The sequence below is a fragment of the Pan troglodytes genome, chromosome 9 (genome assembly GCF_028858775.2).
Source record: "Pan troglodytes isolate AG18354 chromosome 9, NHGRI_mPanTro3-v2.0_pri, whole genome shotgun sequence".
In the NCBI taxonomy this organism is placed as follows: Eukaryota; Metazoa; Chordata; class Mammalia; order Primates; family Hominidae; genus Pan; species Pan troglodytes.
In genome coordinates, this window is record NC_072407.2 from 89,860,334 (window position 1) to 89,872,778 (window position 12,445).

Sequence of the window (12,445 nt, forward strand, 5' to 3'; positions counted from 1 at the left end):
CCAAACCAGATTGATCTTCCTTGAGAATGAGGAGTTAAAGTAACTGAAAAGGAGAAAAGTAGGAAGGACAAGGATATCCAGAGCAGGGGGAGTGTGGGGCATAGGGGATCAGGGTGGGAAGACAGAGAATAAATGGCTTAGAGTTACTGATGTGCTTGCTAGAATTTTGAGGACAGAGTTAAGCAGCAAACAAATATCAAGATTTCTGGGCCTCTATATGTACATTAATTTGTGGCAAGTTCTCTGGCAAGCACTAATACTACTCCATGGGCAATATCTTTCCAATAGAGACTCTTCGGTACCATTGCTTTCCATGGCATTGCTTTATTCTTCATTCACTTCTCTTTGTAAACATGTTTATCAGGCACAAATAAGTCAATCCTACTTTGACTCTATTTTTACCTTTCTATCATAACTGAAATGAGCTGAATTCTACTATTGATTTTAGCTGCTTTCTGGAGTCTTGGCTCTGCCTCTGTGATGTATACTTATCGACAGAACTACCTTTTACCAAACCTGCTTTTCATTTTTTCTTGTCTCTGTTCATTCCATTTCAATAAATGTATATTGAACTCCTACCGTGTGCCATATAGTGGGCAAGGTGGTGGAACTTAAACTAATTGGGATAATAGGTAGTTATGGAAGCTCCTCTGATCCCCAAGCCAAAATATGAAGAGCTTATTTGTGCTCACAGAATGACTTCGACATGCCCAGAATGGAAGAGGGTCACAGCAAGGAGCATTCAACTGAACATAGAGAGTCAGGAAAGCTTCTGGCATGGGCTGGATTTTGCTGTGGCGACTTGGTCAAGTTGGAGGCTATGTTTTACCAAACACCTTTCCCTATAGAGTTCTAGGGTAGAGTTGGATAAATGAGAAACATGCAAAATATTTGGGAGGCAGAAGTAAATATGTGGCCATTGCCTTGGAAGGTATTTGAAATCAGTTATGATGATGGTTGAATGCAGACGTGACTGGGTGGAGCCAACCTGTTCTTGCTCTTCTCTGGTTTGCATCCAGCTCAGCTTTCTGAATGCTGGTTGTCCAGATGAGCAGAAATCCAGGCCCACTACCACATGCTTGGCAGCAGACCAGAAGATATTTTAGCTCTGTAGCGAATTGGGATAATACCTCTCAGGGTAAATTTTAGAGTTCAGTGGGCACCATAGTAGCCAAACAGTGATCCAAATTGTTATTTCATTTTTAAAGACTAACATTTTGTCTCCACGAGGCAGTTTTAATCTCAGTGTTTAGATCTTGGGGGACATTAGATACAAGACAGAAAAATTAAAATGCCATAAAGAAGGAAAGAATCCATTGTAATGGGAGAGTCTTCTAGGCAAAACTTAATCTAAAAGTCATTTAACCTTTAGCTAAAAACCAAATCTACTTTAGGATAGTCACAACGACTATTCATAGGCTTTTCTGGAAATTGTAGGTAGAAGACATTGGTGGAGCTTCCTGACATTCAAGAATTGGACTTTATGATTATCCCAAAATTGCACAGATGTGGGTAATAAATAACAATTGGGAGATTTGGTAATAACCAGAAAACTAGAACCATAATTGAAAGTCTGAAATTGAGAAAGACAGCCTCTGCATTTTATGACTATGAACACTTAATATTTAACTAGTGCTTACCCTGTATCAGATACTATTCTGTGTGTTTTAAATGTATCAATTAATCGAATTACCATGGACTCTTAACAGGTAAGTGAAATTTTTACGTTTATACCACAGATGAAGAAACTAAGATCCAGAGAGTTAAATCACTTGCCTCAACTCAGTGAGCTAGTAAACGGCAGAGATAAGATCCAAACCCAAGTCACCTGGCCCTAATCTGAGTGACACTATGTATTGTCTCACACTTTATGAAACAGAATACTTAAGAGTTATAAACAAAGATGCTGAAACCCTTCACAGTTGATATGTCAAGACTGATACATGGAAATGATCAGTCTCACATAGAATATCTTGAAATGTGGAACATTATGTGCTATAGCTTGGATATGAGTGTCCCTGAAAATCTCATGTTGGAGTTTGATCCCCAATGCTGGAGTTGAAGCCTAATGGGAGGTGTTTGGGTCATGGGGGCAAATCCTTCATGAATGACTTGATTCCATCTTTGAGGTAGTGAGTGAGTTCTCATTCTATTGGTTCCCACAAGAGCTGTTGTTAAAATGAGCCTGGCACCTCTTTCCTCTTTCTCTTGCTTCCTCTCTCACCATGTGATCTGTGCACATCAGCTCCTGTTCACCTTCCAGCATGAGTGGAAGCAGCCTGAAGCCCTCAACAGAAGCAGATGTTAGTGCTATGCTTCTTGTCAAGCCTGAAAAACCATGAGCCAATACACTTCTTTTCTTTATGAATTACCCAGCTTCAAGTATTCTTTTATAGCAACACAAATGGACTAAGACATTATGTGACAAAGAATGTGGCAACAGAAATGAAAATGAAAGAGTGATCCAGATCAGGGCTAAAATGATAAGGAGTGAGGGGGAGAGATAGAGAGAGAGAAAGAGAGAGAGAGAATGAGAATAAACAAATAAGGGATAATTTAATTTTGAGGATAGACACACAACTAGGCCATATACTCCTAGCACAGGATTTCCCTGCTACTGAGTAGATCCAACTGAGGAAGGATGCTAGTTGCTGGGGACATAATTGTTGGTACCCTGCCCACATCCTCTCTTCTGGCTGGTGTACCATCCCAGCTGCTTTGAGTGTTGCCTCCTTCTCAGGAGAATTGCCTCCCACAAGACAGGAAGGCCTGTTTCATTCCTACCTTCTTCAGGTCCATATGCTGTCACCAATGTCTAACTGCCTAGACGGTAACAAAGGCCACTCCCTGGCCCAAAGGTGAAACCAAGACTGGAACTGTTTGTGCTCCAGAGATTCCCACAAAAAACAGACTGCCGTGACTTTCTAGCTGAGAACTTGCTCTTGATTCACTTTTTCCACTGCCTTATCCTGTTATCTTATTCTGGTATTAGAATCTAGGGAGCAAAACCATAAAACAAACCATTTTAAATGTCACTATCATCATCACTTATATTTTTGTGGCAAACTGTCCTTTACTGCTGTCTGCTGAATGATCATCTGCTCTCTCATCAACCAAATCACAAGGTCAGCTATTACTTTTCAGATGACTTATTATACTCCAGGCACTGGGATAAGCGTTTAACACCTATCTCATTTAATCTTCCTAACACTCATGTGGTGAGTATTATTATCCTAAACTTAAATATTAGAAAACTGAGATTCAGAGAAATTAAATGAGCACTCATAGTTTCTTGGTCAGTATTCCTTGAGAGCCTGAATAAGAACCCAGCTCACTCACCCCAAATTACTGCTCTGCTTACTCTACTATAGTGCATCTGTATCCTGTAAACAGGTCTGCATTAACACAAGTATCAAATCATTTTGGAAAATGCAATAATTTTATAGTTATTGGATAAATCACAGCAGCAGGTGGAGTGCTATTGTTGAAAAAGTATATTTTAGGTCTGTAGTCCTCGTTTTTACTATATTCAAGTATTTGTGAAGTTTTGAACTGAAAAAAATAACTTAGGGTTCTTTCAAGAGTATCCCAATAATAACATTGTAATTGTTTGTTTGTATTCCCTTATGTTTTCTTCAGTTGGAGACATCCCATCTACACAACACAGCCCAAATGATCAGCTGCATTCCTGCAGAGCCATCTCTTCAGTATATATAAATGAAGGAGATGAGCAGTATTATTTTATTACCACATTCACAAAAGGGTATGCCTGTTGCCAATCAAAGCAACTCAACTAAGCTAACACTTATAAAAGTTCTATAGATATGTTAAAAGTCAGAAAATTCTAAAATTCATTATAATGTGTCTAATTTATAAAACCCATTATAACTCTTACAATAAAATAAATTATATTCATACTTATGCCTAAATTATGTAATATTGTTCATCTTAATATTACCTGTAGAATAGAAGTCTGGAAACATATAAGACGTTTTTAAAATTAATACTATTTAGTTTAGTCATAATATTATCTAGCCTTTTAAAGTAAATAGTTGGGACTGATTTTATTATTCACATGCTCACAAAAAATCTTTTTTGTGAGCACCTCATTAAAGAGAAAATATTTTTGTGGGACTGTTTACTGTACTTCCTTTCAAAAGCTTTCTGTGAAAATATCTGTATATGCCCACAATGTCAGACACACAGATATCATCCACTGTGAATCATCGTGAAAATGGCTCAGAATCACTGGAACAGACTTAAACAAAACTAATATAGGTCTTATGTTTGTGATGCAGATATTCATGTCCATTTTCATTCTTAATTCAAATTTTAAGAAATTCTTTTTGTCAAATAAAAAAAATCATTTCAGAGTCTACACACATTTGTCATCAGCGGTCCGTGACTTTTCCTTACTGTGGCCTTTGGCTTTTCTTGCCATACTGAATTTGTTTCTTTATTCTTGTTTTTAGTTTGGTGTTTCTAAGCTAAGATAGCTCCTATTTGTATTATCAACTAATGTGTGACATTAAGAAGATGCCCACATAAATTGGAGCAGGAAAGTGATAACTCAAGCAAGGATAGAACACAATTGCTTCTGTCCTCTGCCCAAGCGAGTTTTTAATAGAAATAGACTTATATTCTGGGATTGGAAGAGGAAAGAGGGGGTTGAAAGTGACAACCTTATCATCATATGGGACTTAGTCTGGTGTTTGTGTATGGAATAACTATCATTGTATATTTGTGCATATGAAAACCATATTTTTTCATTTGCAATGCAATTATTTAATCCTGCATCTTATGCAATTGAATTTTTTATATCACACATAGCATTATGTTGTGTTTTAGTATGTCACGCAAAATGTTAAAATATTTTTATAGCCATATTTTATGTACAAACTATTCCATTTGTTTCAAACTTTAATCTGGATGCAAACACTGGGTTTAATATGTAATATGTAAAAATTAAAGCAAACAAATTTGAGAAAATTATTTTTAGGTTTAGTTGATTTCACCTGAGGGTCTAAACATGATTCAAGTTTGTTGTTAGTCTGTTTGTCAAAGCATGTCATTGTATATTCTGATTGCCTCCAGGACAAGCTGTGAAACGCCTAGATTCCAGAGCAACAGACTGTGATCCATTCCCAACAACCCCTCCCTACCGTCTGCCACCAGTTCCCTTAAAGCAGGAATCAGAGCTAGACTGACTCAACTAAGGTAAGAAGTGAGGCTTCATGTGAAAAAGACTACAGCTACAAAACAAATTCTCAAATATATGTTACGTGCTAAGATTTTGAACTTGACCCAGAAGTTTGTGGTGTACACACAAATAGAAATAACATGCACACAGTCATATAGCTATGTTTAAAATTCTTTTTAGTGCTTTCCAATTAAAAGCATAAATTAGTCCATAAAAAGCTTGCATATTTTAAAGTATAATTTTATAAAAATATAAATATAGAAAAGTAGTGTGTCATAAGTATGTAGATAAATGATTTTCCACAAAATATAATGGAACATTATCAATATCCTGGAAAAATGCTTTATTCTCTCTCCTAGCTACTACATTTTCCCTGTGGCTAACAAATATTCTAACTGCTAACACCATGAATTAGGGTTGACTGTTTTTGAAATTTATATAAGTAGAAACATATAATATATGCTGCATTTTTGTTGCCTAACATTTTGTGAATTTTTTCTATGACTTCTGTGTAGCAATGGTTTACCTATTTTCATTACATTCCATTGAATGAACATACCCCATATTAACCATTCTATTACTGATACTGATTATTGTTTCCGCCGTTGACTATTACAAATAATGCTACCTGTATTTTAGTGAATATATGTACATATTTTTGTTGGATATATATACATCAAAGAACAGAACCCCAGAGTCATAGGCTCAGCTTTATAATATAGTGCTTAATACTTTATCAAATTGGTTGTATGAATTTACATTTCTACCAACAGTATCTGAGAGTTCTATTTACCTGCTGTCTTCACTGACACTTGTTTGTCATTCATTTTTGCCATTCTGGTGTGCATTTAGCAGTAAGCCATTGAATACCTTATCATATGCATATTGGCCACTGAAATATCCTTTTCCGTCTCCCATGAAGAGACTATTCAGCTTTTTGTCCATTTTTAAATTGGATTTTTTCCTATAGACTATATTTTTAGAGCAATTTTAGGTACACAACAATTGAGTGGAAAGTATGAATAGTTCCCATATGCTTCCTCGTCTCACATATGCACAGCCTCCCCCACCATCAACATCCTGCACCTGGGTAGTACATTTGTTACAACTGACACCAACACTGACATGTCATTATAAATTAAAGTCCAAAGTTTACATTAGCGTTCACTCTTAATTTACGTTCTATGGGTTTTGACAAATGTGTAGTGATATATATCCACTATTATGGTATCAGAAAAGTTTCACTGCCCTAAAAATCCCCTGTGCTATACCTATTCATTCCTCCCTGCCCTCTAACCCTGGAAATCACTGATTACTGTCTCCATAGTTTTGCCTTTTCTAGGATATCATATGGTTGGAATCTTTTATTTCATTTTACTTAATAGTATTTAGCCTTTTCAGATTTGCTTCTTTCATTTAGTAATATGCATTTAAGGTTGTTTCACAACTCTTTGTGGTTTGATAGCTCAGAACTTTTTTTTTTTTTTTTTTTTTTTTTTTTTTTTTTATTATACTTTAAGTTTTAGGGTACATGTGCACATTGTGCAGGTTAGTTACATATGTATACATGTGCCATGCTGGTGCGCTGCACCCACTAACTCGTCATCTAGCATTAGGTATATCTCCCAATGCTATCCCTCCCCCCTCCCCCCTCCCCACCACAGTCCCCAGAGTATGATATTCCCCTTCCTGTGTCCATGTGATCTCATTGTTCAATTCCCACCTATGAGTGAGAATATGCGGTGTTTGGTTTTTTGTTGTTGCGATAGTTTACTGAGAATGATGGTTTCCAATTTCATCCATGTCCCTACAAAGGATATGAACTCATCATTTTTTATGGCTGCATAGTATTCCATGGTGTATATGTGCCACATTTTCTTAATCCAGTCTATCATTGTTGGACATTTGGGTTGGTTCCAAGTCTTTGCTATTGTGAATAATGCCGCAATAAACATACGTGTGCATGTGTCTTTATAGCAGCATGATTTATAGTCATTTGGGTATATACCCAGTAATGGGATGGCTGGGTCAAATGGTATTTCTAGTTCTAGATCCCTGAGGAATCGCCACACTGACTTCCACAATGGTTGAACTAGTTTACAGTCCCACCAACAGTGTAAAAGTGTTCCTATTTCTCCACATCCTCTCCAGCACCTGTTGTTTCCTGACTTTTTAATGATTGCCATTCTAACTGGGGTGAGATGATATCTCATAGTGGTTTCGATTTGCATTTCTCTGATGGCCAGTGATGATGAGCATTTTTTCATGTGTTTTTTGGCTGCATAAATGTCTTCTTTTGAGAAGTGCCTGTTCATGTCCTTCGCCCACTTTTTGATGGGGTTGTTTGTTTTTTTCTTGTAAATTTGTTTGAGTTCATTGTAGATTCTGGATATTAGCCCTTTGTCAGATGAGTAGGTTGCGAAAATTTTCTCCCATGTTGTGGGTTGCCTATTCACTCTGATGGTAGTTTCTTTTGCTGTGCAGAAGCTCTTTAGTTTAATTAGATCCCATTTGTCAATTTTGTCTTTTGTTGCCATTGCTTTTGGTGTTTTGGACATGAAGTCCTTGCCCACGCCTATGTCCTGAATGGTAATGCCTAGGTTTTCTTCTAGGGTTTTTATGGTTTTAGGTCTAACGTTTAAATCTTTAATCCATCTTGAATTGATTTTTGTATAAGGTGTAAGGAAGGGATCCAGTTTCAGCTTTCTACATATGGCTAGCCAGTTTTCCCAGCACCATTTATTAAATAGGGAATCCTTTCCCCATTGCTTGTTTTTCTCAGGTTTGTCAAAGATCAGATAGTTGTAGGTAAGCGGCGTTATTTCTGAGGGCTCTGTTCTGTTCCATTGATCTATATTTCTGTTTTGGTACCAGTACCATGCTGTTTTGGTTACTGTAGCCTTGTAGTATAGTTTGAAGTCAGGTAGTGTGATGCCTCCAGCTTTGTTCTTTTGGCTTAGGATTGACTTGGCGATGCGGGCTCTCTTTTGGTTCCATATGAACTTTGAAGTAGTTTTTTCCAATTCTGTGAAGAAAGTCATTGGTAGCTTGATGGGGATGGCATTGAATCTGTAAATTACCTTGGGCAGTATGGCTCAGAACTTTTAATGCTGGATAATATTCTGTTGCATGAATGTGTCCCAGATTATTTATCCATTCACCCTCTAAAGGACGTATTGTTTACTTCCAAGTTTTGGCAATTATGAATGAGGCTGCTATAAACATTTATGTGTGGCTTGTGTATGGATGTAAGTTTTCAACTCATTTCCACAAATAATTTGAACACAATTACTGAATCGCATAGTAAAAATATGATTAGTTTTGTAAGAACCTCCAGATTGTCTTCCATCATAGTTGTGCAACTTTGCATTCCCACAAAAAATGAGAGTTCCTGTTCCTCCACATTCTCATTAGCACCTGGTGTCAGTGTTTTCCATTTTTGACAGTCTAACAGGTACGTAATAATATCTGATGGTTGTGTCAATTTGCAATCCCTTAGTAATATATGATGTTGAGCATCTTTTCATATGCTTACTTGTTATCTGTATATCTTCTTTGATAAGGTATCTATTCAGATATTTTACCCAGTTTTAATATTTGTTTTCTTATTATTGGGTTAAAACTTAAGGCTTCTTTGCATATTTTGGATAACAGTCCTTCATCAAATATGTCTTTCGCAAATATTTTCTTTCAGTCTCTGGCTTGTTTTCTCATTCTCTTGACAGTATTTTTTGCAGAGCAGAAGTTGCTATTATTTAGTGATGAGGTTCAACTTATCAATGATTTCATTCATGGATTATGACACTGGTGTTGTATCTAAAAAGTAATCACCAAACCCAACCCAAAGTCATCTAGATTTTCTCCTATGTTATGTTCTGGGAGTTTCATAACTTTGCATTTACATTTAAGACTATAATCCATTTTGAATTAATTTTCTGCAGTGGGAATAAAGTCTGTGTCTAGATTTTGTTTTGCATGAGGACATCCAGTTGTCCCGGCACCATTTATGGAAAAAAATATCCTTTTTCCATTGAATTGTTTTTGCTTCTTTGTCGAAGATCAGTTGACTCAATTTGTATTATATTTCTTTCTTAACTCTCTGTTATAAATTTGATTTAAAATTGGATATGTTTACTTTTCTTTCTTATTGATTTGCCAGTGTATAGGGGTGTGTGTGTGTGTGTATATATGTGTGTGTGTATATATATATGTATATGTGTGTGTGTATATATATATATATATATTCTGCATAATAATTCTTTGTCAGGTCTACATATGACAGATATCTCAATCTGTGGTTTCCCTTTTTATTTTCTTTGTGTTACTTTTTGATGAACAGAAGTTACAAATATGATTAAGTCCAATTTGACAATATTCTTTATGTTAATGCTTCTTGGTCCTGTTAAATGAATCTTTCCCTACTCCTTGTTCATAGAGAAATTTTTCTATGTTTACTTCTATTTTTTCACCATTTACATTATGATCTATGACCCATCTAGAATCAATTATTGCATATTGTTCATATTGTGTGAAGTACCATTGTTTCACTTATTAAAATACTGATATCAACAACAAAGGAAACAACAAAGTGAAGAGAAAATCACAGAATGGGAGAAAATATTTGCAAGCCATACATCTGATAATACCCCAAATATATAAAGCACCGAAACAATTCAGTATCAAGAAAACAAATAACTCAATTAAAAAATGGGCAAAGGACCTGAACAGATACCTTTTAAAGACATAGAAATGGCTTACAGGAAGGGGAACATCACACACCGGGGCCTGTCGTGGGGTGGGGGGAGAGGGGAGGGATAGCATTAGGAGGTATACCTAATGTAAATGACGAGTTAATGGGTGCAGCACACAAACATGGCATATGTATACATATGTAACAAACCTGCACGTTGTGCACATGTACCCTAGAACTTAAAGTATAATAAAATATATATATATAAAATAATAAAATAAAATAAATTTAAAAATGCTCAGCATCCATAATCGTTAGCGAAATGCAAATTAAATCCACAAAGAGATATCACCTTACATCTGTTAAAAATACCTTTTATCAAAAAGATAAAAGATAAGCATTAGTGAAGATGAGGAGAAAAGGGGGAACCCTTGCAGGTTGCTGGTGGGAATGTAAATTAGTACAACCATTGTGGGAAATGGTATGGGGGTTCCTCAAAAAATTAAAAATAGAACTACCATATGGTCCAGTCATCCCACTTCTGGGTATATATTCAAAGGAGTTGAAATCAATATGTTGAAGGGATACTTATACTGCCATACTCATTTCAGCATTATTCACAATAACCAAGATATGGATCTGTTGTTGATCAAAGATTACAAAGTTTCAGATAGACAGGAGGAATAATCTTTTAGATCTTGTGCACTGTAGGGTAACTCTAGTCAATAATAATGTATATTTTAAAATAATTCAGAGAGTAAATTTTAAATGTCTTAGAATAAAAAATGATAGGTAAGTTAAGTGGTGGATTGGTTAATTAGCTTGATTCAATCATTCCACATTATATACATATATACAATATATAAAACATTATATTGCAGTCCACAAATGTATGCAATTATGATTTATCAATTAAAAATAAAATTAATTATAAGTAAAGCTGAGAAAAATAAAATAAAATACTGATATCCAATCAACCAAACACCATTTATTGAAAAAAATATTTTCTCCATTGCACTTTAATGTCATAAATAAAGAGACTGTAGATGTTGATTATTTATCTTTGGTATGTCCATACACATTTTAGATTTAGGGTATCAATTCACCCAAAATTGCTACTGGAGTTTTGATTCAGACTTAGTGAAATCTATAGGTCAATTGGGGATAATTTATATCTTTGTAGTACTGAGTATTATAGTTGATGAATATAGCATTTTTCGTTATATTTTCTTAAATGTTTCTAGTAATTTAATAATTTTCATTGCAGTTTTAAGTTTTAATTTCCTTAGTTAGATTTTTTCTCTAGAAATGTAATGTTTTTGATATTATCTTAAGCATTAGCTCAATAACATTTTATTTTTAAAATTTTTGTTGTTGGCTATAGTAGTACAGTACAGTTGATTTTTTGCATATTGACCTTCTATTCAACAACCTTGCTAAAATTTACAGATTAGTTCTAATAATTTGTGGATTCTTTTAGATGTTCTATATCTACAATCCTGTTATTTGTGAATTATAACAGATTTTACTTTTTCCTCCCCATTCTTTACATTTATTTTCTATATTGCTTTTGCCAAGGTCTTCAATACACTGTTGAATAGTGATATCAGGAATCTTTGTCTTTATCCAGCCAAGTGATGAAGTTAAGAATTGAACTTAGGAAGTTTGTCTCCAAACTCTACGTTTAATTATTACTCTATAATTTCCTCTAATATTTCAATATAGATCTCTGGGGATAGAATTAGAAACTGCCATGAAAACATGCTGCTAAGATCTCTAGCTGCAGGTAGCAGAATTGAGTGATGATCTTAGCTGATGCCCTTCTGATCAACTACCACATTCATGCCAATGACTGAACAAAGTGGGTGTAATCTAGAGATAGAAACCTTCTCTAGTGGGTATCTGGGCATGATGATGACTCCTTACCAGCAATTTTTCTACCATAGTCCTTTTTCCTTCTCTTCTTTCACAGATGTTAGACAAGTGTCATGGTCCAAAAGCTCTCTCTATCTCCTCTTTCTTTCTCCCCCAATAAATTTTTGTATATCTAGTTCTGTCTTGGCTTCTCCTCAGCAAATCCAAACTAACACAGCTTTGAAAGAGTAACAAATATTAATTCTCACCTAATAAAAATGTTAGAATGAAGGGATTATGAAGACAGGAGACTTTAGAAAGCTTCTAGGACTTTGGAGTTGGTGGGAGCCTAGTTTGAGTCTATGTCTCTTCTTGATAGGTGGTTTCTTTAGGGCTCATGCACATCTTTGACTTTCCATTGTCTTTAAGTTTGAAAATTTTTTCTTAGAAGTCACTCTGGATTATGAAATTCTAGTGAGGCCTGTATGAGACTACTCTTCAAACAAGACTTTGGTGAAAGAGAGAAGGAAACGGTGTTCTTCCATGCTATTTAGACCTGCTCACCTGGTAGCAGATGAGCAGTGATACCGGGCACAATTTTCTCCTTTGCCATTCAGCTGAAGTGTTCTTATAGTATCTCTCAGGAAATTAAACACATAATATAGTTTCAGTAGAGAATCCCAAAACAGCAAATGGGCATT

At 35.4% G+C, this 12,445-nt stretch overlaps 1 long non-coding RNA gene across 1 annotated transcript in view; it reads left to right on the forward strand.

Moving 5' to 3' along the window:
- Positions 1-5,088: 5,088 nt before the first annotated feature.
- Positions 5,089-12,445, forward strand: part of LOC134807366 (uncharacterized) — a 96,095-nt gene continuing 88,738 nt past the window's right edge. Inside the window, exon 1 of the long non-coding RNA XR_010147621.1 lies at positions 5,089-5,217. This is a non-coding gene — a long non-coding RNA (uncharacterized LOC134807366). The remainder of the gene's footprint in view (positions 5,218-12,445) is intronic.